This window comes from Manis javanica, chromosome 2 (assembly GCF_040802235.1).
Source record: "Manis javanica isolate MJ-LG chromosome 2, MJ_LKY, whole genome shotgun sequence".
Classification (NCBI taxonomy): domain Eukaryota; kingdom Metazoa; phylum Chordata; class Mammalia; order Pholidota; family Manidae; genus Manis; species Manis javanica.
In genome coordinates this window covers 138704518-138728241 of record NC_133157.1, presented here as the reverse complement: position 1 = coordinate 138728241, position 23724 = coordinate 138704518, and the positions used below count along the sequence as shown (strand labels likewise).

The 23724-nt window shown below is 38.2% G+C and overlaps 1 long non-coding RNA gene across 1 annotated transcript; it reads right to left on the bottom strand.

Annotated features, from left to right (window-relative positions):
* Positions 1-1995: 1995 nt before the first annotated feature.
* LOC140845235 (uncharacterized) lies at positions 1996-15209 on the bottom strand. Its single transcript, XR_012124022.1, has 4 exons — positions 14929-15209; positions 14593-14766; positions 3396-3502; positions 1996-2152 (listed from the first exon to the last, which is right to left on the bottom strand). It is a non-coding gene; the product is annotated as an uncharacterized lncRNA (long non-coding RNA).
* Positions 15210-23724: the final 8515 nt, after the last annotated feature.

The window sequence follows — 23724 nt, the reverse complement described above, 5'->3', positions numbered from 1 at the left end:
TATTACTACTTTAGTACTGATTTGAAAAACATTTATCAAATAACATTCCTAAGAATATTTTGGATAATAACAGCTAATACAAAGCTTTAATTAGCCCATATACTCCAAATTTCTAAGTGTTACAAATTTTTTATCAAGCAAATAATTAAATATGACAAGTGGTAAGATAGTAAGGTGGACCAGTCATGAACTGAGGGCACTATAGCTCAGTAAATGAGTCAGACTTAGCGTGCCATAATGGATGGATGTGTCTTGAACTCAGAAGGCCTAGCTCTATAACCAACAGCTTTTTGTTATTGGACAAGCTGCTTCTCTTCAATTCAAAGTCTTGCTCTAGAAATTAGGGATCTTGCTCTAGAAAGTAGGGATCTTGCCGCCTCATTTTACAAAGTTGTTGCAAGGGTTTCATAAGCAACTATACCCCCAAAATGCTCACAGGAACACTCAAGGAATGGAATGATTTCCTCTTCAACTTGAAACTATTTTGGAATACCAAATAAAACCCAGTGGGTTTTCACATGTTCTAACAAGTTAGCTGCCGTGTTCAGAAGACGTAATTATTTTCAGTTAACTGTTCTTTCTTTGTGGTAATTTAGGTGATAAGTAACTTATAAATATACTACCTCATTAAGTTGGATGACAGCATTGTCCCCTATCATTGTAGCTAATCACACCGACGGCACAAACCAATAGAAGTCAAAACCTGGCGCCGACTGCTACTTTTTCCTCTCCATCTACTCAAACTTTGAACTAGCAGGTCTTTATCTGAATGATGTTTCATCTCCATGTCATCTCCAGTTGACTTGAAAGACTTACCCCTACTCTTGTACATGTGGATTCTGATGAGACATGGATGGGGCTTAGCTCTCCTAATGCCAAGTAACCTACTTGAGATTCAGAGATTCCTGTTGAGTGGCTGGCTTTCTTGTGAGGCAGAATCTGAAAGTATTTTGAAACCTGAACTCCACTCAAGGCACTTTGGAAATTTTCATTATTATGGAAAACAGACCACTTAAGGGGTGAACCTTAATTATGGAATCTCAGGCAAATTGGTCCCACTATTTAGTTCAGGGCAATATGGGGTGTTCCATGACCTAAGAAACCTGCTACCCTGTGGGTACAGAACATCCTAGAAGAAGGCAAGTCTATTCTCTTCCTGCAGCCTTATCTGAACCTCTCTGCTACTATTTGCAGCTAATGTTCCCACCTAATATTGGCAAACAGGACAGACAATATCCTCAAAGGGTGAGTCATTGTGAGGGTCTCAGGCTAGGGTGCAGGCTCTCCATAAGGCTTTTGAGGGTGTGCAGAAAAGTGTGTTGCTGAAGCTAGCAGGCCCAGCTGCCAGAACAGGGAGCTCATGCTCTGGAATAGTGGCTGAACGTACAAGCATATGTATGTGAACTGAGAAAAGGTGTGGCTTTTCCAGTCTAGTGTGGATCACCATGAAGACAGGAATCTAGAAAGGCAAGGATATCCTGGGAGCAAAGGTCAATCAGGACTGCCTGCAGGGCCATTTCAGTAGCAATGCTGCAGCAGTACAAGCAGTGGAAACAACAGAACATAGAGTGTCCTTTCCCGCCCCCTCCAAGGGACTTATGAAAGAGCACTGTCTCTTTGGTCTTAGGGAAACCCTTGGGTTCTTGGAAAATTCAGGGGGGAGAGTATAGGGGTAGTACCCAGGGAAAAAAAGCAGGATTTTATGCTATTCTGAACATGTCCAGGTAACATTGGAAAATTCAGAGATGTGACATTATTTGTGCCTCATGCATAGCTGATATACATAGAATTAAATGGATAATGTTATATCTTTAAAAAAGTCCTGTGATAAAGAACTGGGCACCATTGCTGCCAGTCTAGCTTTTTGCAGGGTTTCTGGCTGATGATGTGCCCTATGTGTAGTGACATTCCCAAACTGACTGAACCAAACTATGAAATCACCTGTTACATATTGAGTAACAGTTATTTTAAACATTAGTTCAGTGGTAGCTAGCATTTTAATGTAAATACTTACGTATTCAAACCTCTCTTATAAGCATAATTTTCTGCAGTCCATCCAAGGGTATCTTCCGAAAAGACATCAATATCTTGCTGAAGAAGCAGCCTGGCTATAACTGTTGATCCATTATCTATAGCAAGCATGAGTGTTGTTCTAAAATGACAGAGAAGTAACTTCACCCTTAGGAACTTTGTTACTTAAATAGCTAACTTGATACACTTTACCAAGTTAAAATCTTGCCTGTCTGTGTAGAACTGACCATTCTCATGGTCAAGGGTTCATCTTTGTAAATTACCTCCAAGACTAAAAGGAATGGACAAAAAGGAAGCCTTTTGTCCCACTTGGCTGTTATGTAGTAGAAGTTGCTACTTTCAAGTCCTCTGGTGGACAAGAAACTATAGTGAGGTCACTTTTCTGAAATAGGTGAAGATTTAAATGAAGAATCCCCCATTTCTTCCTTAGTCCAGTATATTATACTTGAAAAAGACTGAAGTCTGATACATTAAAGCTATTTGCAGGCTTATAACAATATTAGTAATAACGGTAGTACTCATAGTTGCAGTTAAGATGCTAAGTATGTGCTAGGCACTAAACTAAATGATGTATCTATAATCTTATACACAACCATTCTTGAAGGATATATTATAATCCTATTTTATATCAAACATATTGGTGCTGATAAGTAATGTTCCCAAGGTCACACGCCTAACAAGCAGGAAAGTGAGTTATCACACCCAGTCTTGTGAGAACCTAAAGCCCACCTCCTTTTTCTTTATCACCCACCTATGACTTGTCTTCAGTAAATGGAAAGTTTGTTCAACTAAAGCTATCTTTCTTCCTTCTACCATACCAATGAAAAATAAAAACATCAAAATATATTAGAAGTGAAAAAGGATAAAAACTCATGAGCCCATAGTATCTGGTAATAGTCATTAACAGTCACTTAGGAATAACCTAGTAACATCATTATTCTTTAAAGAAAGCAACTTAAAGCAAAGACACTTCCAAAAGACAAAAATCAATTCCTTTTTAAGCTCAAGAAGCATCTTTTAGGAAAAAATGTATGTAAAGTAGAGGTAAAAAAAATACTATAAAAGCATTAAGAAGTCCAAAATTGTGTCTTTAAAAAGCCTGTATTTTATAAAAACCAATATGAAACCCACCCTTTAGCTAATCTAAAAATCATGAGCAAAAAAGTCAGATTGCAAATGTCATCAGCTAATATTGTAAAAGAACCCTGCTGTACAGACTGTTGCCTAGTCAGAATCATTGCTTTTCTACTAATGATGTGTAGATATTTTCCACTACGTAATTATCAATTAATCCTACACTTAATCTTCTGATGTGTTTATCACGACGCTAGAGAAATATAAGGTTTAAGAAAACAATACTGTACCTTTTTTTCTTATCAACAGCATGTACATTTGCTCCTTTAGTTAACAAATACTTTGTCATTTCACACTTTCTTTGCCTTATAGCAAGCAAAAGTGGTGTGAAGCCTTCCTGTAAATCAGCAAAAACAATTTACAATTTAGAAAATCATATATTTCTAAACTGAATAAAAAAGTTATGAAAGATCCTCTGCCCTTAAACATATAATATAGAAGGAAAATAAAAAGTGGCCCCTTCCTTCTCAGCCCTCAGTTTTCACCTGCTGCTCCTTCTCTGGCAATGCCCTTCCTCTACACCTCTTCGACAGACTACCTGCAAAGGCATTCTCCACAACTCACTGCAAATACTGAAGTCTTCCAGGAAGTCTTTGCTTCCCTTCACAGTATTGACCATGGTGTGCTGTACTTGCCTTACTGCTTCCCATCTAAACCAAGAGTTTCTTGAGGACAGGGGCTATTTCTTAATCTCTCTGTATTTCCAAGCTTTAAGATGTAGTAGGAAGTGCTTTAACTATTTTTACTGAGTTAACCGAAGTGAGTCTCTCTAGGGTACTGTTTCTTACAACAATTATTCCAAAGAATATGTACTTTACCAAAAGTTAATGACTATGCCACAGTGAGAATTCCATGTTCTGTATTTGAGAAATATTTTAAAGCTGTGCTTTATATGTCTAGTACTAAGGAAATCTGTTTAACTTTGCTTACTCCCTATCTGCCCAATACTTCTTTGTTGCAAACATTAACATTTGAGGAATTAAGTGTTTCAGGGATAGTTCTGACAGCTTTCCAGTAAAAATGAGGGTTTTTCCCATGTGTACAAAATTGCTTGATTCTTCTATCAATGGTGTCAGGTTCCAAGATGTCAATGTCAGGCACTACTGCTTCGAATGGGTCACTAGAAAATGGACTCTGAATTAAAAGCGACACGCTTCGAATGAAAGGATTGCTTATAACAAAATGGTCCATGGGTTTTGTCCTATAAGAAGATAGTTTTGTTTTACCTTTGCTGTTAGTAAGCTCAATATGAAATTTTAATCCCAATTGTAATGATAACCCTGGGCCCACTAAAAAAATCTTTTTATTTAGGATTCCATTTTAATTGCCACTTAAAATTGTATTCCATGCAAAATATGAATCAAATAAAAATATAATGGCTTATCAATAAAACTTCTAATACTGATCTACATGGATTATTTGTAGCATAATGGAAGTTAACTAAATCACTTGCATTTTTAAGGAATAATGCTGAGGGGAAAGATATAATATTGTCTACACTAAACAGATAACCTAACTGACTGTAACCATGATCAACCTCATTAGGTTTATAGACATTCCAGTGGGGATAGGATTACCAATAATACATGTAAAAAAAGTCATTTAAAAAACCACTTATAGAAAAGATGGCAGCATAAGAGGTGAGACAGAGAACTCCTAAAATGACACATAATATGAAAATATAATTAATACAACTAATCCTGAAAGAGCAACAGGAAAGAAGGCTGCACCAGACTGCATACACATGGAGAAAAGAGCAGACCTCACAGAATATGGTAACATACCTGACCTGGTGGGACCCAACCCCTTCCCCCACCCCAGCCCAGCAGAAGAGGAAGAAACAGAGCAGGGAGTGAGTGGACGCCTGGGACTCCTGAACACCTAGCCCTGGAGATGTGCTCTGGGAGCACGAACCTACATTGCACGCTGCTCTGATTTAGTGCGGTGGAAAGCTAAGACAGGCTGAATACCTGCAGAGACGGAAATTCCAGCTGCTTGTGGAAAACAGGGATTCATATCTGGCTGATGTGGGTGGGCAGTCTGAGAGACTTCCTAAAAGTGAGAGGGCTGCTAAAGGGACAAGGATTCTGCAGAGCTTACTGCTCAGGAGAATGGACAGGTAGCCAAAATTGTCTGGGTGCACTCTTCCCAGCAGGTTGGGAGCTTAAACTATCTTTAGGCACTCCATCCCCCTGGCTACATACACAGCTCCAAGGCCCCCCCCACCGCCATGATACACAGCCTGCTGTGTCTTACTCCCGCCTGGCTAGCCTGCAGCTGGCTCGGGATCACAAACCAACAAAACTTGCCCTGCCATCAGGACAGCCAGAGGGAAGCTCCGCCTATGGCAGCTACAAACACACAGCATAGAGGCTTACACCTGTGTGTTTGGCCCACTGGTTTGGGCAGTGGAGACAGGCATAGCAGCCCGGAAGCAGGAAACAGCTCTTTCCTCCACCAAGGCACCAACACAGCTCTGCTGCGACCCCCGACATTGCTCCAGGCGCTAAACAGCTCCAGAGAGTAGAGCTTCTGGGCACTACAGGGCACCACAGACAAACTATGAACTGTCAAAGGAACGTGGTTGAAAGCAAAATGATGAATACACTTGAGAAAGATCGAAATGAAATCGACCTCATGAATCTTCCTGAAAGATATTTCAAAATAAAAATCATTGACATACTCATGGAGGTATAGAAAAATATTCAAGATCTCAGGAATGAATTTAGGACAGAGATCAAATAGTTGAAGAACACAATGGAGGGTATTAAAAGCAGATTAGATACAGTGGAGACAATAAATGAAATGGAAATTAGGGATATGGAAGTGAAATACAAAGAAGCTGAGGCAAAAGACTGGAAGAATACTGAGAGAACTATGTGACCAACACAAATGGAACAATATTTGATTATAGGGGTACCAGAAGAAAAAGATAGAAGGTGCCTTTTAGGAAGTAATTGCTGAAAACTTCCCCAATCTGGGGAAGGAGATAGTCTCTCAGGCCATGGAGGTGCACAGATCTCCCAACACAGGGACCCAAGGACAAAAACACCAAAACATATAATAATTAAAATGGCAAAGATCAAGGATAAGGACAGACTAGTAAAAGAAGCGAGAGAGAGAAATAAGATCATATACAAAGGAAAACCCATCAGGCTTTCATCAGATTTCTCAGCAGAAACCTTACATGCCAGAAATGAGTGGAATGATATATTTAATGCAATGAAGAAGAAGGGCCTCAAACCAAGAAAACTTTATCCAGCAAGATTATCTTTTAAATTTGAAGGAGGGATCAAAGAATATCCAGATAAGGAAAAGCGGAGAGAATTTAGCTCCCAGAAACCATCTCTACATTGTATTTTGGAGGGACTGCTACAGATGGAAGTGCTCCTAAGGTTTAATAGCTGTCACCAGAGGTAATAAAAAGGGATAGACAAAAAGTACAGAATCTGATATATAATATATAAGGAATGGAGGAGGAAGAAAAGGAGGGAAAAAGAAAAAAAAGAACCTTTAGATTGTATTTGTAATAGCATACTAAGTGAGTTAAGTTAGAGTCTTAGATAGTAAGAAAGTTACCCTTGAACATTTGGTAAACAGAGATCTAAACCCTGCAATGGCAATAAGTACACACCTATTGATAATCACCCTTAAAGTAAATGGTCTGAAAGCATGAATCAAAAGACATAGTCAGTGAACGGACAAAAAACAAGACCCATCTATATGCTGCCTACAAGAGACTCACTTCAAAATCAAAGACATGCACAGACTAAATGTGAAGGGATGGAAAAAGGTAGTTCATGCAACTAATAGGGAGAAAAAATCAGGTGTTGTAGTACTAGTATCAGACAAAATAGACTTTAAAGAAAGTCACAAGAGAAAAAGAAGGCCATTACATAATGATAAAGGGATCAATCCAACAAGAATATATAACCATTATAAATATCTATGCTCTGAACACAGAAGCACCTACATATGTGAAAGAAATACTAACTGAATTAAAAGGGAAAATAGAATGCAATGCATTCATTCTAGGAGACTTCAACACTCCACTCACTCTGAAGGACAGATTAATCAGACAGAAAGTAAGTAAGGACACAGAGGCATGAACAAAACATTAGAATAGATGGACCTAATGGACATCTACACTACTCTACACCCAAAAGCAGCAGGACACACATTGTTTTCAAGTGCACATGGAACATTTTCCAGAATAGACCACATACTAGGCCACAAAAAGAGACTCAGTAAATTAAAAAAGACAGAAATTGTGCCAACCAACTTTTCATATCATAAGGGTATAAAACTAGAAACAAACTGTACAAAGAAAACTAAAAGGCTCACAAATACATGGAGGCTTAACAACATGCTCCTAATCAATCAATGGATCAATGACTAAAGTAAAGCAGAGATCAAGCAATATATGGAGACAAATGAAAACACCACCACAGCGCAACTACTTCTGTGGGATGCAGTGAAAGCAGTTCTAAAAGGGAAGTATATAGCAATTCAGGCCTATTTAAAGAAGGTAGAACAATCCAAGATGAATTGTCTAAATTCACAATTATTGAAACTGTTAAAAGAACAAATGAGTCCCAAAATCAGTAACAGAAGGGACATAATAAAGATCAGAGAAGAAATAAATAAAACTGAGGAGAATAAAACAATAGAAAGAATTAATGAAACCACTAGCTGGTTCATTGAAAAGTAAACAAAGCTGATAAACCCCTAGCAAGACTTATTAAGAAAAAAAGAGAATCTACACAAATAAACAGAATCAGAAATGAGGAAGGAAAAATCACTACAGACCCCACAGAAATACAAAGAATTATCAGAGAATGCTATGAAAATCTGTATGCTAACAAACTGGATAACCTAGAAGAAATGGACAACTTTCTAAAAAAATACAACCTGCCAAGACTGACCCAGGAAGAAACAGAAAATCTAAACAAATCAATTGCCAGCAATGAAATTGAATTGGTGATCAAAATACTACCCCAGAACAAAAGCCCCATACCAGAGGGATTCATTGCTGAATTTTATCAGACATTTAGAGAAGACATAACACCCATTTTCTCCTGAAAGTTTTCCAAAAAATAGAAGAGGAGGGAATACTTCCTAACTCATTCTATGAACCCAGCATCACTCTAATACCAAAACAAGGCAAAGACACCACAAAAAAAAAAAAAAGAGAAAACTACAGACCAATATCCCTGATGAACACAGATGCAAAAATACATAGCAAGATATTAGGAAAGTGAATTCAAAGATACATCAAGAGGATCATACACCATGATCAAGTGGGATTCATCTCAGGAATGCAAGGACAGTACTACATTAGAAAATCCATCATCATCATCCACCAAATTAACAAAAAGAGGGACCAAAACCATACGATCTTTCCGTAGATGCTGAAAAAGGATTTAACAGTATTCAACATCCATTCATGATAAAAACTTTCAAGAAAATGGGTATAGGAGGGCGAGTTCCTCAATATAATAAAGGCCATATCTGACAAAACCACAGCCAACATCATACTTAACAGCAAGAAGCTGAAAGCTTTTCCTCTAAGATTGGGAACAAGACAAGGATTCCCACTCTCCGTGCTTTTATTCAACATAGTACTGGAGGTCCTAGCCACAGCAATCACACAACACAAAGAAAGAAAAAGCATCCAGATTGGTAAAGAAGAACTCAAACTGTCACTGTTTGCAGATGACATGATATTGTATGTAAAGAACCCTAAGGACTCCATTCCAAAACTACTAGAACTAATATCTGAATTCAGCAAAGTTGCAGGATACAAAATGAATACAGAGAAATCTGTTGCATTCCTATTCGGAAATGATGAACTAGCAGAAAGAGAAATAAGGAAAACAATTCCATTCACAAAAGCAGCAAAAAGAATAAAATACCTAGGAATAAACCTAACCAAGGAAGTGAAAGACCTTACTCTGAAAACTACAAGAATCTCCTAAGGGAAATTAAAGAGGATACCTATAAATGGAAAATCATCCCATGCTCTTGGAGAGGAAGAATTAATATTGTTAAAATCGCCATCGTGCCTAATTGAATCTACAGATTTAACACAATCCCTAACAAAATACCGACAGCATTCTTCAATGAACTGGAAGAGTTCTAAAATTGATATGGAACCACAAAAGAACCCGAATAGACAAAGCAATCCTGAGAAGGAAGAATAAAGCAGGGGGACCGCGCTTCCCAACCTCAAGCTCTACCTCAAACCACAGTAATCAAGACAATTTGGTACTGGAACAAGAACAGAGCCATAGACCAGTGGAACAGAATAGAGAGTCCAGATATTAACCCACGCATATGTGGTCAATTAATGTATGATAGAGGAGCCATTGATATACAATGGGGAAATGACAGCCTCTTCAACAGCTGATGTTGGAAAAACTGGACAGCTAAATGTAAGAGAATGAAACAGGATTATTGTGTAGCTCCATACACAAAAGTAAATTTGAAATGGATCAAAGACCTGAATGGAAGTCATGAAACTATAAAACTCTTAGACATAAGCAACTTCTTCATGAACATATCTCCGCAGGCAAGGGAAACAAAAGCAAAAATGAACAAGTGGGACTATATCAAACTAAAAAGCTTCTGTACAGCAAAGGACACCATCAGATTAAGAAAAAGGCATCCTGCAGTATGGGAGAATATATTCATAAATGACAGATCCAATAATGGGTTGACCTCCAAAATACAGAAAGAGCTCAGGCACCTCAACAAACAAAAAGCAAATAACCCAATTAAAATGTGGGCACAGGATCTGAACAGACACTTCTCTAAAGAAGAAATTCAGATGCCCAACTGGCATGTGAAAAGATGCTCCAAATCACACAAATAAGAGAAATGCACATTAATACCTCAGTGAGATATCACCTCACACCAGTTAGGATGGCCAACATCGAAAGGACAAAACAACAACAAATGATGGTGAGGTTGTGGAGGAAAGGAAACCCTCCTACACTGCTGATGGGAATGTAAATTGGTTCAACCATTGTGGAAAGTAGTATGGAGGTTCCTCAGAAAACTAAAAATAGAAATACCATTTGACCCAGGAATTCCACTCCTGGGAATTTACCCTAAGGATGCAGGAACCCAGTTTGAAAAAACCCCTATGTTTTTGGCAGCACTATTTACAATAGCCAAGAAAAGGAAGCAATCTAAGGGTCCCTCAGTAGATGAATGGATAAAGAAGATGTGGTACATATACACAATGGAACGCTATTCAGCCATAAGAAGAAAACAAATCCTACCATTTGCAACAACGTGGATGGAGCTAGAGGGTATTATGCTCAGTGAAATAAGCCAGGCAGAGAAAGACAAGTGTCAAATGATTTCACTCATCTGTGGAGTGTAAGATCAAAGCAAAAAGTTAAGGAACAAAACAGCAGCAGACTCACAGAACCCACGAATGGAGTCACAGTTACCAAAGGGAAATGGACTGGGGAGGATGGGTGGGAAGGGAGGGATAAGTGGAAAAAGGGGCATTACGATTAGCATACATAATGTGTGTGTGGGGGGACATGGGAAAGGCAGTTTAACACAGATAAGTAGTGATTCTATAACATCTTACTACACTGGTGGACAGTGACCTTAATGGGGTATGTGGTGGGGACTTGATAATGGGGGGAATCTAGTAACCACAATATTGTTCATGTAGGTGTATGTTAGTGATGTATCAATAAATAAATGTATGAATAAATAAAAATAAGCAAATAAAAAGGGAATAAGTAAATATAAACCTCTTATAAATTCTAATATAAGTCAAGCCTATTCCTGAGATTAATATATGACGTAAACTCTACATTGTAAATTAATACAAACCATCTCAAAAATCTTGAATATTTATCAAAAAATACTATAAAATAGTCTAACGTCAAATTGTAACCTCCAGTGTTTATAGAGGCGAAGTAGGTGACTGAAGGAAGTAAAGACCCAAGGTGGGGACAGGGGAACAGAAAAAGGGGAAGCCCTCTGCACAGCACCACACCTCAGAGTAGGCATGGCTCCACGTTGCAGATATGATCCTTTAAGAGAAGCCTGAAGCCCAGATTTCTACATGAGTCTCCTTCATTTTAAATATTGACTCAATTTATTGGGGCAAATTAAATGTATTCAGGGGCCACAGTTAGTCTATAGTTCACTTGTTTTATATTTTTCACATTTCCCAGTGGTTGTGTATAAAACAAATCGGTGTATGCAAAAATCTTCCCTTTTTTAGTATCATATGGTTTACCAAAACACTGGGCCCCAACATGTAATAAAAATTGCTGTTAAGATTCATAATACCCAGAAATAGGATCACTCCTACACTGTTGGTGGGACTGCAAATTGGTAAAACCACTGTGGAAAGCAGTATGGAGGTTCCTCAAAAGACTAAAAATAGAAATACCGTTTGACCCAGGAATTCCACTCCTGGAAATTTGCCTGAAGAAAACAAAATCCCTGCTTCAAAAACATATATGCACCCCTATGTTTATTGTCACACCGTTTACAATAGCCAAAATGTGGAAGCAACCTAAGCATCCATCAGTAGATGACTGGATAAAGATGTGGTACATATACAATGGAATATTATTTTGCTCTGAAAAGGAAATCCTGCCACTTGCAACAACATGAATGCATCTTGAGGGTATTATGATCAGGGAGATAAGCCAGGTGGAGAAAGACAAATACCATCTGATTTCACTTATTTGTGGAATATAAAAAGAAGAAAAAGAAAAAGAACAAAATGGCATTAGACTCACAGACACTGAGAAGCGTCTTGTGGTTACGAAGGGGGAGCAAAGTAGGCAGGGATGTTGGAGGGAGGAGGAGGGGTACTATAGAACCATCGTGCTGTACATTTGATAAAAACCAAAAATGATTCATAATACCACCTCAAAGAATTTTTCCAATGCTTATGAAAGCTACAATCTATTTTTATTTAATTCTCCCAGATTGTTAATCAAATGGATAACTAGTTCTTAGGACTGCTGAACCTAAACTATTAAAACAATTCCCATCTCTTTTGTCACTAACTACATGGATTTCGATATTTAAAATTGCAATTCTAATTATGCCAGGGATCTATGAATTTAACAGACATACTGAGATACTCTATCACACGGCTTCAGCTAAAAAGAAGGTCCATGATTTACTACTATTGCCATCGGAGAACCCTGCTTGTGATAACCAATTTGTTGGCCTAATGACTTTAATGATACCAAAAGATGCAAAATCCTTCAAGGGTCAGCCTCTACTTATTAAGACTATCCAGAAGCAAATTACTAAAGACCCTTTGAGTGCTAGGGAATAACTGATGGCTGGAAGGAAAAACATGTTTTGTTTAGGCCAACAGATATCGCCAGTAATATTCTTTTTAAACTTCTCAGTCACAGAGGTAGGGCCAGATGGAAGTCAGGCTAAAATTGTCAGAAAGGAGAGAGCTGAAGGAAGTAGTAACCTATCAAACTCCAACTCTTCTAGGGATTTCTTAAGTTTGTGAGATCTGCAAATTTATATATTACACTTATCCATTCAGTAGTTGTTAAGCAAGAGCTGTATCAGTACCTCAAGGAAATATTTCCAAATATACATACATATCCAGGCCTTACTGGACTTGGTTTTTTAAAGTTTCCCAGGCAATTCGATTAACCAGCACAACCCTAGCTGAGCACTGGTGCACTGGACAATCACGTCATTCTCATCTCTCACATATGTGGTCAATTCCTGCTATCACTAGAGGATTTTATCAAAGAAAGGAAAGCACAAGAGATGAGTCACTTAGCAAAACTGCATTTAATTTTTCTCGGTGGGGGCAGAACAGGGACTTGTAAGGAAACCCAAAATGTAACTTGATTTCGTTATTCATAAACTCCTCCCTTCCCATCAAGATGTTCTAGATCTGAAGGCAGAGTTTAGCTCCCGTCTACGTGGCTGTTTCTGAGAGAACGGGATATATCAGTTCATTACATCATCTTCCCTCGTTTCCCACCTCATCACCAACTGCTCCCTGCCAGTCTGGTTCCTCAGAGTCCTCCTAATGTTGATCTCTAAGCAAGTTTACAACCCATTCATCCTCTTTCCCAAACAAACAATTATTTTCCCTCAAGGCTGAAGACATCTTGCCTAAACAGAGAAAAGCAAGAAGGACAAAGCAAACACAAAAAACCTCGTCTTGTTCTTTCCCTTCATGTGCCCAAATTCCAAATTGGCCTCCATATTTCTGATTGCACTCTCTCTCCTTTTCCCTTTCCTTTTTGCCTCTGAAACTTTAGCCAGTGAAAGAGGAATCGCTTTTACGTAAGTCAGTTTTTTTAATAAAATAGAAACTCGTCAAGAGTAGCCACAATTTCAGATTATAAAATGCATTTCTTTTGTTTTCTTTTTAGATAAAGCCTATTTCCAAAGCAAACTTGGCTTTCCTGTGTTGCTTGACACCAATTAGAAAAAAACTTGGGTGCGGAAAAAATATTTGAAAGAAAAGCTGTACTTCAGCAAATTCAGTGTTTTCACAAACATCTGCCATGAACGCATGTAACAAAGCTGTACTCTAGTGCTTTCTTAGAAGAGCCATTATTTTGAGTGAAATCTTAGTTATTTTAAAATATTTTCAGTCAGGAAATGCTTGATTTTCCAAATATGTAAAATTGATCCTAACTATATTAACCTGTTGGGGCTGCCGCATGGGAGGTAACGTACGTCCAGAAGAAACAGCAGGCAGATCAGCTTCACCATCACCTGTTCCCTACATGCAGCTATAAGCTGGTGAGGAGCTGCATGAGGCTGAGCAGGAGCTACTTTGTGATATGAAAACCCTAAGGTGGTACACGGCTGGCAGAGCAGCTGCCAGTACAAGGGAATTGCCCTGCTGATGTCAAGATGTGACCCAAACCCCTCACTGGATCTTCAGAGCCCTGGGGTCCCAGAGTGCCCAGGTCCTGTGGTGTGCCGCTTCCACATCCCACATGCACTCACCCAGCTCCTCTGGCCTGGTACCAGTTCTCCACCTCTCCTTCCACCCATCCCCAGCAGCACCCATTTCCTAAGGCTCTGCAGAGCAGTCAGCCTCCACCATCACCTCACAGCCCCTCAGCCTTCAGTCCTTTGTGGGCTCTGAGCCTACCACCCCCTCCCAGGCAGTCAAGGGAAGGTCCTCCTCCTCGGGGAAAGCAGGGCCAGGAGACTGTTCTGCCCTCTGTATGGGCATCCTTTCTCTAGCCCTCCCTGACTTGGCTTTGGAGGTGTTTCCATGGTGACAGGGCCCGATGTCGAGTATGCAGTATATGTATGTGTCTACATATACACACACATACGGATGTATATGTAAAAGAATTTTATACATCAATGGCTACTAAAGAAATTAAAAACATGTTATTCAAATTTTTGTAGATAAAGGTGGTGGGTGCATACCTCATTGTTTGCCTCAATGTCTGCGTTGTGCGAAAGGAGCTGTGCCACTGTTGTTACACACTCACCACAAGCTGCATAGTGTAAAGCTGTGTTGCCATAGATGTCACTTACATTGGGATCGGCACCATGGTTTAAAAGAATATGTGCGCATTTCTCTTGCTGGCATTGCACGGCCTGTAGGTATTACACAAAGAAACACAGTATAAATTCTAGGATTTCAAAGTAGACACTCTACAGGTTTCACCAGTGAGTTATATTTAAATGAGAGAAATTGATTTATCTTCTCAGCTATTACATCAAATCCATCTCAGGCTGGCATCGACAGCTCCTACATACCTTGATCAGGGGTGTCCTCTCTAGGTTGTCACGGAGGTTAAGCTCACATTTTCTCTGTAGCAGAACAGTTACCACTTCTGCATGGCCGTTGGCACAGGCCAAATGCAGAGCAGTCCTAGGAAAGTGAGTGGACTTGTTAGGAACAATGCACTCTTCTCAAAACATACAATTATTCATGTAATTGTGAACATTAAAGAGCTAAGTCTTCAAAACAAATCTACTTTTTCTGGAGAAGGTACAATATTTATCAGCCTTATTACTCACCACATTAATGAAAGTGCAGACTACTTGATAGAAATAGCATGACCTGGGGATTCAGCTCATCTTAGGTTTGAATCTTACACCTTAGTGATCAGTTGGCCTTTTGGTGCCTCAATTTCCTCATCAACATAATGGGGATAAAAGTAAGTTATCTCATGGGATACTACTGTTATATTTAAATAAGAATCTATGCTAAATGCTTTAGAACAGTTCCTAGCACAAACAGCAGGTCAGCAATTATTACACTATTGTTATAATTATTACTATTACTACTCCTTTATAAAGGGAATCCAATTTAGTAAAATGATATAATTGTGCCTACTTTACAAAAATGTTTTAATTAGAGCACTGCGTTTGAATCATTTTAAGATTCTCATTCCCTCACATTTTAACATCTCACATTGGAATGCAGCTATAATTCATAACGCCTGATAACTAATTGGCAGCATTTAAAAAGTTTCTTATTGGTGCATAAAATAGTACAGCATCAGACAATCCACTGAATTACATTAAATGAAATAATGGTATACACAACAGATCTACTGCAGTTCACATACTTGGATTTAAATAAATTTGAGTTTTTAAAAGCATTATGATATTCATAAATGACAGATCTGATAAAGGGTTGACATCCAAAATATATAAAGAGCTCACACACCTCAACAAACAAAAAGCAAATAATATGATTAAAAACTGGGCAGAGGAGCTGAATAGACAGTTCTCTAAAGAAGAAATTCAGATGGCCAACAGACACATGAAAAGATGCTCCACATCGCTTGTCATCAGAGAAATGCAAATTAAAACCACAATGAGATATCATCTCACACCAGTAAGGATGGCTACCATCCAAAAGACAAACAACAACAAATGTTGGCGAGGTTGTGGAGAAAGGGAAACCCTCCTACACTACTGGTAGGAATGTAAATTAGTTCAACCATTGTGGAAAGCACTATGGAGGTTCCTCAAAATGCTCAAAATAGACATACCATTTGACCCAGGAATTCTACTTTTAGGTATTTACCCTAAGAATGCAGCACCCCAGTTTGAAAAAGACAGATACACCCCTATGTTCATCGCTGCACTATTTACAATAGCCAAGATATGGAAGCAACCTAAATGTCCATCAGTAGATGAATGGATAAAGAAGATGTGGTACGTACACACAATGGAATATTACTCAGCTATAAGAAAAAAACAGATCCTACCATTTGCAACAACATGGATGGAGCTAGAGGATATTATGCTGAGTGAAATAAGCCAGGCAGAGAAAGACAAGTAGCAAATGATTTCACTCATATGTGGAGTCTAAGAACAAAAGAAAACTGAAGGAACAAAACAGCAGCAGAAGCACAGAACCCAAGAATGGACTAACAGTTACCAAAGGGAAAGGGACTGGGGAGGACGGGTGGGAAGGGAGGGATAAGGCCGGGAAAAAAGAAAGGGGGCATTACTATTAATACGTATAGTGTGGGGGTGGGGGGGCGTGAGGAGGGCTGTGCAACACAGAGAAGACAAGTAGTGATTTTACAGCATCATAATATGTCGACGGACAGTGACTGTGAATGGGTATGTGGGGGGAACTTGGTGAAGCGGGGAGCCTAGTAAACATAATGTCCTTCATGTAATTGTAGATTAATGATACCAAAATAAAACTAATAAAAAAAGCATTATGAAATAGTGGTTCTTCTGAAATATCAAAACAGAGGCAGAAATTTAAAAAAAATAAGTATTTTGATTTTCATGAAACTTTAAGCCAAAGGAAATTCAGGATTCAGTGATAAGGATAGCTGGTTTTATTCAATATTTACATTTACAGGTTGTAAGAAAATTAGATATGTGCGATGATCAACTTAGGACTGAATACTATTATAAACATTCTAGAAGGCAGGCAAACATTATCTTTTACAATTTTGTATGATCAGAAGTGCTTTTGTTTGAAAGAGTAGGAAAAGCTTCAGTTGAAATTAGATCCTAACACTTCAACTTAAAAATTTTCATCTTGTTCACATGGGAAACATGAAGTTTTTAAGAAGGAAAGAATCCTGAGTAGAATTTGTTTGCTGTTGGAGAATTAAGTATTTTTTTTGGAGTTTTGTGTGTTTTATTTAACAATTTAGGCCATAATATTTGTAACTTAAAACTCTCTATATACTATGTGCATGTATCAAAGAAACCTGAAGTAAATGCTTGATAGGAATGTCTTTCCATGGCTTCTTTATAAAATCCTCAGTTATCTTCTCCTTTTTACATCAGGATTATATCTAAAGAGATCATCAGCAAGAGATTCTTCTTTTGCATGTTGATTTTGCACCTCCATTTCCTGCTTTAACCACTCTTCTAATTCACTATTCTTCCGAGTATGATGGGCTATTAGATCTGATCCTCCAATGATGTGTGGAAGTTTTCCTGCTCCAGGAAATGTGACCTTTCTGAATTTCTTGAAGTTCTTTAGTTGACCATAATCATCACTTCCACCAGATGCATTTCTGGAGGTAGAGTTATTGACCACCAGTGATGTAAACTCAGTAACACCTTCCTTGGAAGCATCTGAGCATCATCCAGAAGTTCATCATTGTTAGAGAGTTCTTTAGTTGACCATAGTGAATCTTTCTTGAGCTCACATTTCTTCCCAATTCCATCTTCTTCAGATACTTCGTTACTTTCTGCTTTTACTTCATCATTAAAAATGCCATTTGTTTCTATTTCCAATCTTGGCCTTTTTCTAACATTGACACCATCCTCTTGTTTTGGAACTTTCACTGCAATTTCTAACTCTGGCTATGTGTTCTTGAATAACTGTTCCAATACTGCATTTTCTATGACCAAATCATCAATTTTTTTCTTTTTTCTGATCTTGGTTTTTCCATAGAAAGAGATTTATTGGCAGAATAGTTCACAGTGGATTTTAAATCTGTATCTGTAAATAAGTTATCTGTTTTTTTTCCCAGTAGGCTCATTCTGAGATAGATGCTGCTCCTTGTTGCAGAACTCAGATTTTTCAAAAAGAAAAAGAAAAATACACTGGTACTACAAATTCCACCTGGAACAATTTTTTGTGGGATAAAAATCTGACCACTTATCTCCACATAATTAGCAGGTATCTCTCCACCATTTATAAATGATTCACCTCTTCCTACTGATAGGAAAATGTTATTTGGGCCTCTAGGTCACTTTCCATTCTGTTCCATTCATTTATCTGTCTTTTCAGTTGTTAATAACTCAACACTCTGATAATTTATAGCACATTTTGATATCTAGAAGGGCAAACCTTTGTTTAATATACAAGACTTTCCTAAATTTCATCACAATAAAAGAGGGACAGCATAAGAAACCTCCAATTTTTAAAAGTGTGATTATTTTTTATTTGGTTTATGTGAAATTAATAAATATAAGAAGAGCACACATTTTGAGAAAATGAATCTTCCTATTTAATAGATAGATTTTCCCACTTCAAAATTCCTTTCCCAGGTCCATCAGTAAAAAGCAGATATATACATAGGTGTGCACCCATATAAAATGGATATTGCATTTTACCCACAGAATTTTTACAAGTTGACAAATAAAAGTTTTCATTTTTCTCATTATGTATTATGTGCTTTTAGGCAGTATTGTTAGGCACTTTTATTTCATTATGCACTTTTCTGTAATATCTAATATTATGGTATGAAAATGTATACATTAAAAATAAAATGCTATCTATACTCCGTTTTCCTATTAGTGATGTTTAGTTAAATGACTGCCAAACTGTCCATAAGTGCTCTGTAATAATTATGAGTTAGTCTGAAATCGCTTGTTTTTGTCTCTTCTTCTCATACTGTGGGCATGGGCACCAGGTACCCTTTGTCAGGCTTCCGGGACCCAGGTCCTGTGGGGCCTTGGTGCCAGGAGGCACGGCTCCCCAGGTGAGCCTGGAAGGTGAGCGCTTTCCCAGGTCCACCCACCTCCTCCCAGACCGCCTCTGGCCTCCCGGCCCCTCTTACCTATTCTTCTTGTCCGTGTCATTCAAGCCATTTTTCCCCATAAACAGAATCTGCTGCACTCTGGCTACTTTGCCCTTACTGGCAGCCATGTGGATCTTTCTGACATCTTTGCTTCGGATATGGTACTGGGCCTGAAAGTTGACTCCCCAGCAGTCAACCTCTGTGTTAGTGGAATGGTTTCTGAAGGAGCGCAAAGATGGCCAACACTTCAGGCCCTGGGATCCAAATATCCTCTCCATCATAACAAAGCCTCGGGCTTCAGGAGACCTCAGCTCCCCTGCTGCCGTCCGCTCCACAGCACTAGTGCTGTATAAGCCAACCTAGGGGCCACAACAGCCCAGACCCCTGTCAGCAGTTAGCACACAATAACTCCAGGCAACACAAGTGCCCCGCCCAGATGACATCACAGGGCAGGGCACTCAGAGACCAAGGGTGTGGAGAGTGTATGTGCTGGGCCCAGACAAGGCTCATTTCGGCTGATGCTTGAGAGGAGCATTGGGGGGCGGTGTGTGTGTGTGTGTGTGTGTGTGTGGCTGAGTTGGGAAATTGGCAGAAGGTAGACTAGTCCATACGGAAAAGCTGTGTATGGGGGCAAGAGCAGCGTGAAACTTCAGGATGGTGAAAGCCTCCTCCCCACAAAACTAGACCTAATATTGGAATTGAGCAAAGTTGCAGGATATAAAATTAATAGAAAGAAATCTGTGGCATTCCTATACACTAAAAATGAACTAGCAGAGAGAGAAATCAGGAAAACAATTATTCATGCCTCAGAGCACACATTATCCTGGATTATCTAGGTGGCCTCAATCTAATCACATACATCCTTCACAGTGGCAAATGGAGGCTGAAGAGCCCATCAGAATAATGTAGCACAAGAAAGAACAGAGATTCAAAGCATGAGAGGGGCCTCAAGCCACCATTCCGAGTTTTGAATATGTAGGAAGCCAGACAAGTAATACAGCAATCTGGACAGCTAGCAAGGAGCAGAGGATCTCGGATCTTTGACTGCAGGAACTGTCCTCCGCCTACACCTTGGAAAAGTTGGAGAAGGAAACAAATTCTCTTCCTGAGCTTTAGTCAATGAGACCATGTGAGACTGCTCACCTCCAGAAATGTGAGATAATATATCTGTATATTTAAGCAGCTAACTTTGCATCAATTTCCTATGGCAGCAATAGAAAACTAATACAACCATACTACATTTCTACAGACATACCTAGAAGGGAGGCTGATGAGTGTGAGTCACTACAGTTCAAGTAGGAAAGGGTTAAATCCAGGGCCCATGAAAAGAAAAAGATAAATGGGAGTTTAGTCAATGTCAACCGCCCAAGGAAATGCCCACTGTGAGCCATGTGTCTTATACTGGTCGCGAGATGAAGGCAGAGAGAGACCCTCCTGAATTGTAAGACTGCAACATCCTTTTTGGGACCCAGTTTTACTATTACTATCAAAAGAACTGATAATATTCATATGTGAAAATAAAAATCCATTTCTAAAATACATTTAAATTCATATCTGAAACACTGAACAATTTGTATGAGCCATGATGTTTATTGGAGTGTTATTAGTGAGAGCACCGTAGTGCTCTCATTAGAGCTCAGTAATAAAGAATCTGCATAATAGAGAATTGAAACATGCATATAATACAAAGTTTAAATTAATCCCTCTGTCTTTCCGATTCTACTAAAACTACTAAAAGGCACAAAGCTCTATGTGATGATTTCAAAATACAATATTAAGCGTTTATTTCCATTGTAAACTTTCTACAATGCCCATTATGTTTTCATTTGTGCTTTAGAAATTTAAAGGTAGCCCAAAAGTAAAAGAAATACATTTAGTATGGTGTAAAATGGAATACCATAGTCATTTATTTTATGCCTTTCTTCTAATAAATTTTCCAAAAAATTGATTATCATGCTAGATGGAAACCAGTCAGATAGGAAGCTGCTTAAAAAGTATGCTGTATATCTACAGTTTCCCTGATATGGCCTAATTTCCATCCTTCTGCAGTATGTTCTGTGACTGGAAGGCTGACTTACTCCATGAACATACTCTCTTGCCCTCTTGCTTTGTTCTGTGAGAGAAACTAATAAAAGAAAAGAGGGCAGAAAGTATACCAGGTGATTGTGTATATTTCCCAGCCCTGTCCTGGCAGAGGCTGCTAAGGGTTCACCAAGACCGGCTGCCAAAGCACGTCTTTGTCAGGCATCCTTATGCATATAAAGTGTCCTTCTCATGCCTCTTCAGGCCCAGGTATAGCGTACATATACTACATGCCTTTTAGGTTCTCAAAATCAGCCTTATGTTTTTGTGAATAGTTTATTTAGCTTTAATACCTCAAATTTCAAGTTTTATTTTTTACCATAACATCTACCAAAATTGTGCATGATACAAAAAAACATTTAATACTACTGATTTTTGAAAAGGTTAACAAGTGATAATTAGATCAAACAAGTCTAAAACTGGAAACGGTTGTCAAAAACAACCATTTCAGGTCTCTAGAGATTGAAGACAGATAAAAAACTGAAAAATGGTATTCTTCAAAGCCTGCTAGAATTTTGGGCATCTGTGGGATTGCTGCCTCAGTGCTTCCATCCTCCAACTCCATCCTCAGTGATCAGTGAAAATAATTACCTTAGTCAGGTAGGCCTGGAAATTAAACCCAGTATCTTTGATACCAGAAGCTTAGAATCAACTGGGGCTGGTAGCATAACTTCTGGCATTGACAGCTAAACTAGCAAACTTGGTAAAATACAAATGGGTGGATGTCATAGTTTGCCAGTATGACATCGTGATATCTGTTGAGGAAATTGTCAAATTGACAGATTTAACAGATTGACCCTGGAAAGGAGATAGTTAAATAGGCTCTCCATACATCCCTGGCTAACTGAGAAACTGTGGACAAGGAAGACCCACCAAAATGAAGTGGAAGAAAAGCCTAGGGAACTTGAGAGGAGGCTGAATTTCGACTCCATTTTCAAACCTAAACAGAATAATCAGGGTATAGTGGAAGCCTATGGGTTTGAGATGTCTTCACACAATCTCTTCCCAAATCATTCGCTAGCCATTAAGATACAAAGATATAGAAGTTATCCCTTAGAAGTGAGGCAAAAAATAAAAATAAGAATTAAGGAAATAACTGAACAAAGATATCAGTGACTGCTCAGCATAGGGCAGACAGATTCTGCAGCCAGGCATACTGGAAAAAAATAAAACAAATAAACCGTCATAAAAAAAAAATCCAGAGCTGATAAAATGAATTATCTAAAGTGTCTAATTATCAACCAAAAATTATAAGACACAGACACATACATACACACACACAAAGGAAAATATGGTCCATTCCAGTCAGGGAGCAGTCCACTGAAACTGACTCTGAATGAACAAAGTTGGTGATATATTTAGTTAACAAAAAATTAAGAAGCTATTATAATATGTTAAAATTCTTTCTTAAGGAAAATATGGCAGTATCTCAACAAATAGGTAACCTCCATAGAGAAATTTAAATTAGAATGAAAGAGCCAGATGGAATTTGAAAAGTTGAGAAGAACTGAAAACAGAATTAATAAGAAAGAAATAGACTCATAGATGAATAGAATTTATCAAAAAAATTATTATTGAAGAAAATTAAAAGGACATGGAGGCCTGTGTGACAATGATTAGCGTAGTGACATAAGTGGTGAAAGTTCAAGAAGGACAGAAGAGAAAGGGATGACATTATTCTAGGAAATAAAGGCTGAAAACTTAAAAAAATTCAAAGAAAACATTAACCTATTATTCAAGAAATTCAACAATCTTAAATAGAATAAACACAAAGAGATTTATGCCCAGATACATCATAAGTCAAACGTCTGAAAGACAAATATAAGAAAAAATATTAAAAGCCTCAAAACTTTCACTAAAAATCATCAGCATGCTTAGGAGCTAACTTTATATCAGAAATGATGTCAAATGACTGTGGAGTGACGTATTCAAAGTGTTAAAAGATACAAACAAAAAAGGTAAAAAAGGTCAAACAACATTTCTACAAAACTATCCTTCAAAGTAAAGACAAAATAAAAACTTTCCCAGGAAGGGGGTGGGAGCAGGGGAGGGGACAAAAAAAACAACAACAAAAAAACGTTTCCCAGATAAGCAAGAAGTGAGAGAGAATTCATGGCTACCAACAGACCTTCCATCCATGAAAGATTCAAAGAAATCCTACAATATGGACAAAAATGCTATCAGACAGAAACCTGGTTCCATAGTAAAGACTAAAAAGCACCATAAATAGTAAATATGTTGGCAATTATAAACCCTTCTTCTTTCAGTAACTTATGAAATAATATGACTACTTAAACAATAAATATAATGCTGTATTTTTCAATTTATAACATATATGTAATGTATATCTGACAGAAAGAGCGGAAAGAAAGGAGGTTGAAATGGATCTATATTAAAATGAGGGAAAGTTTCTAAATAATACCAAAATTAAGTCAGTATAAAGTTAAAGTGGACTGTGTTAATTTAAAGATGCCTAATTCAATCCCAAGAGCAAATTCTAAAAAATAAAAAC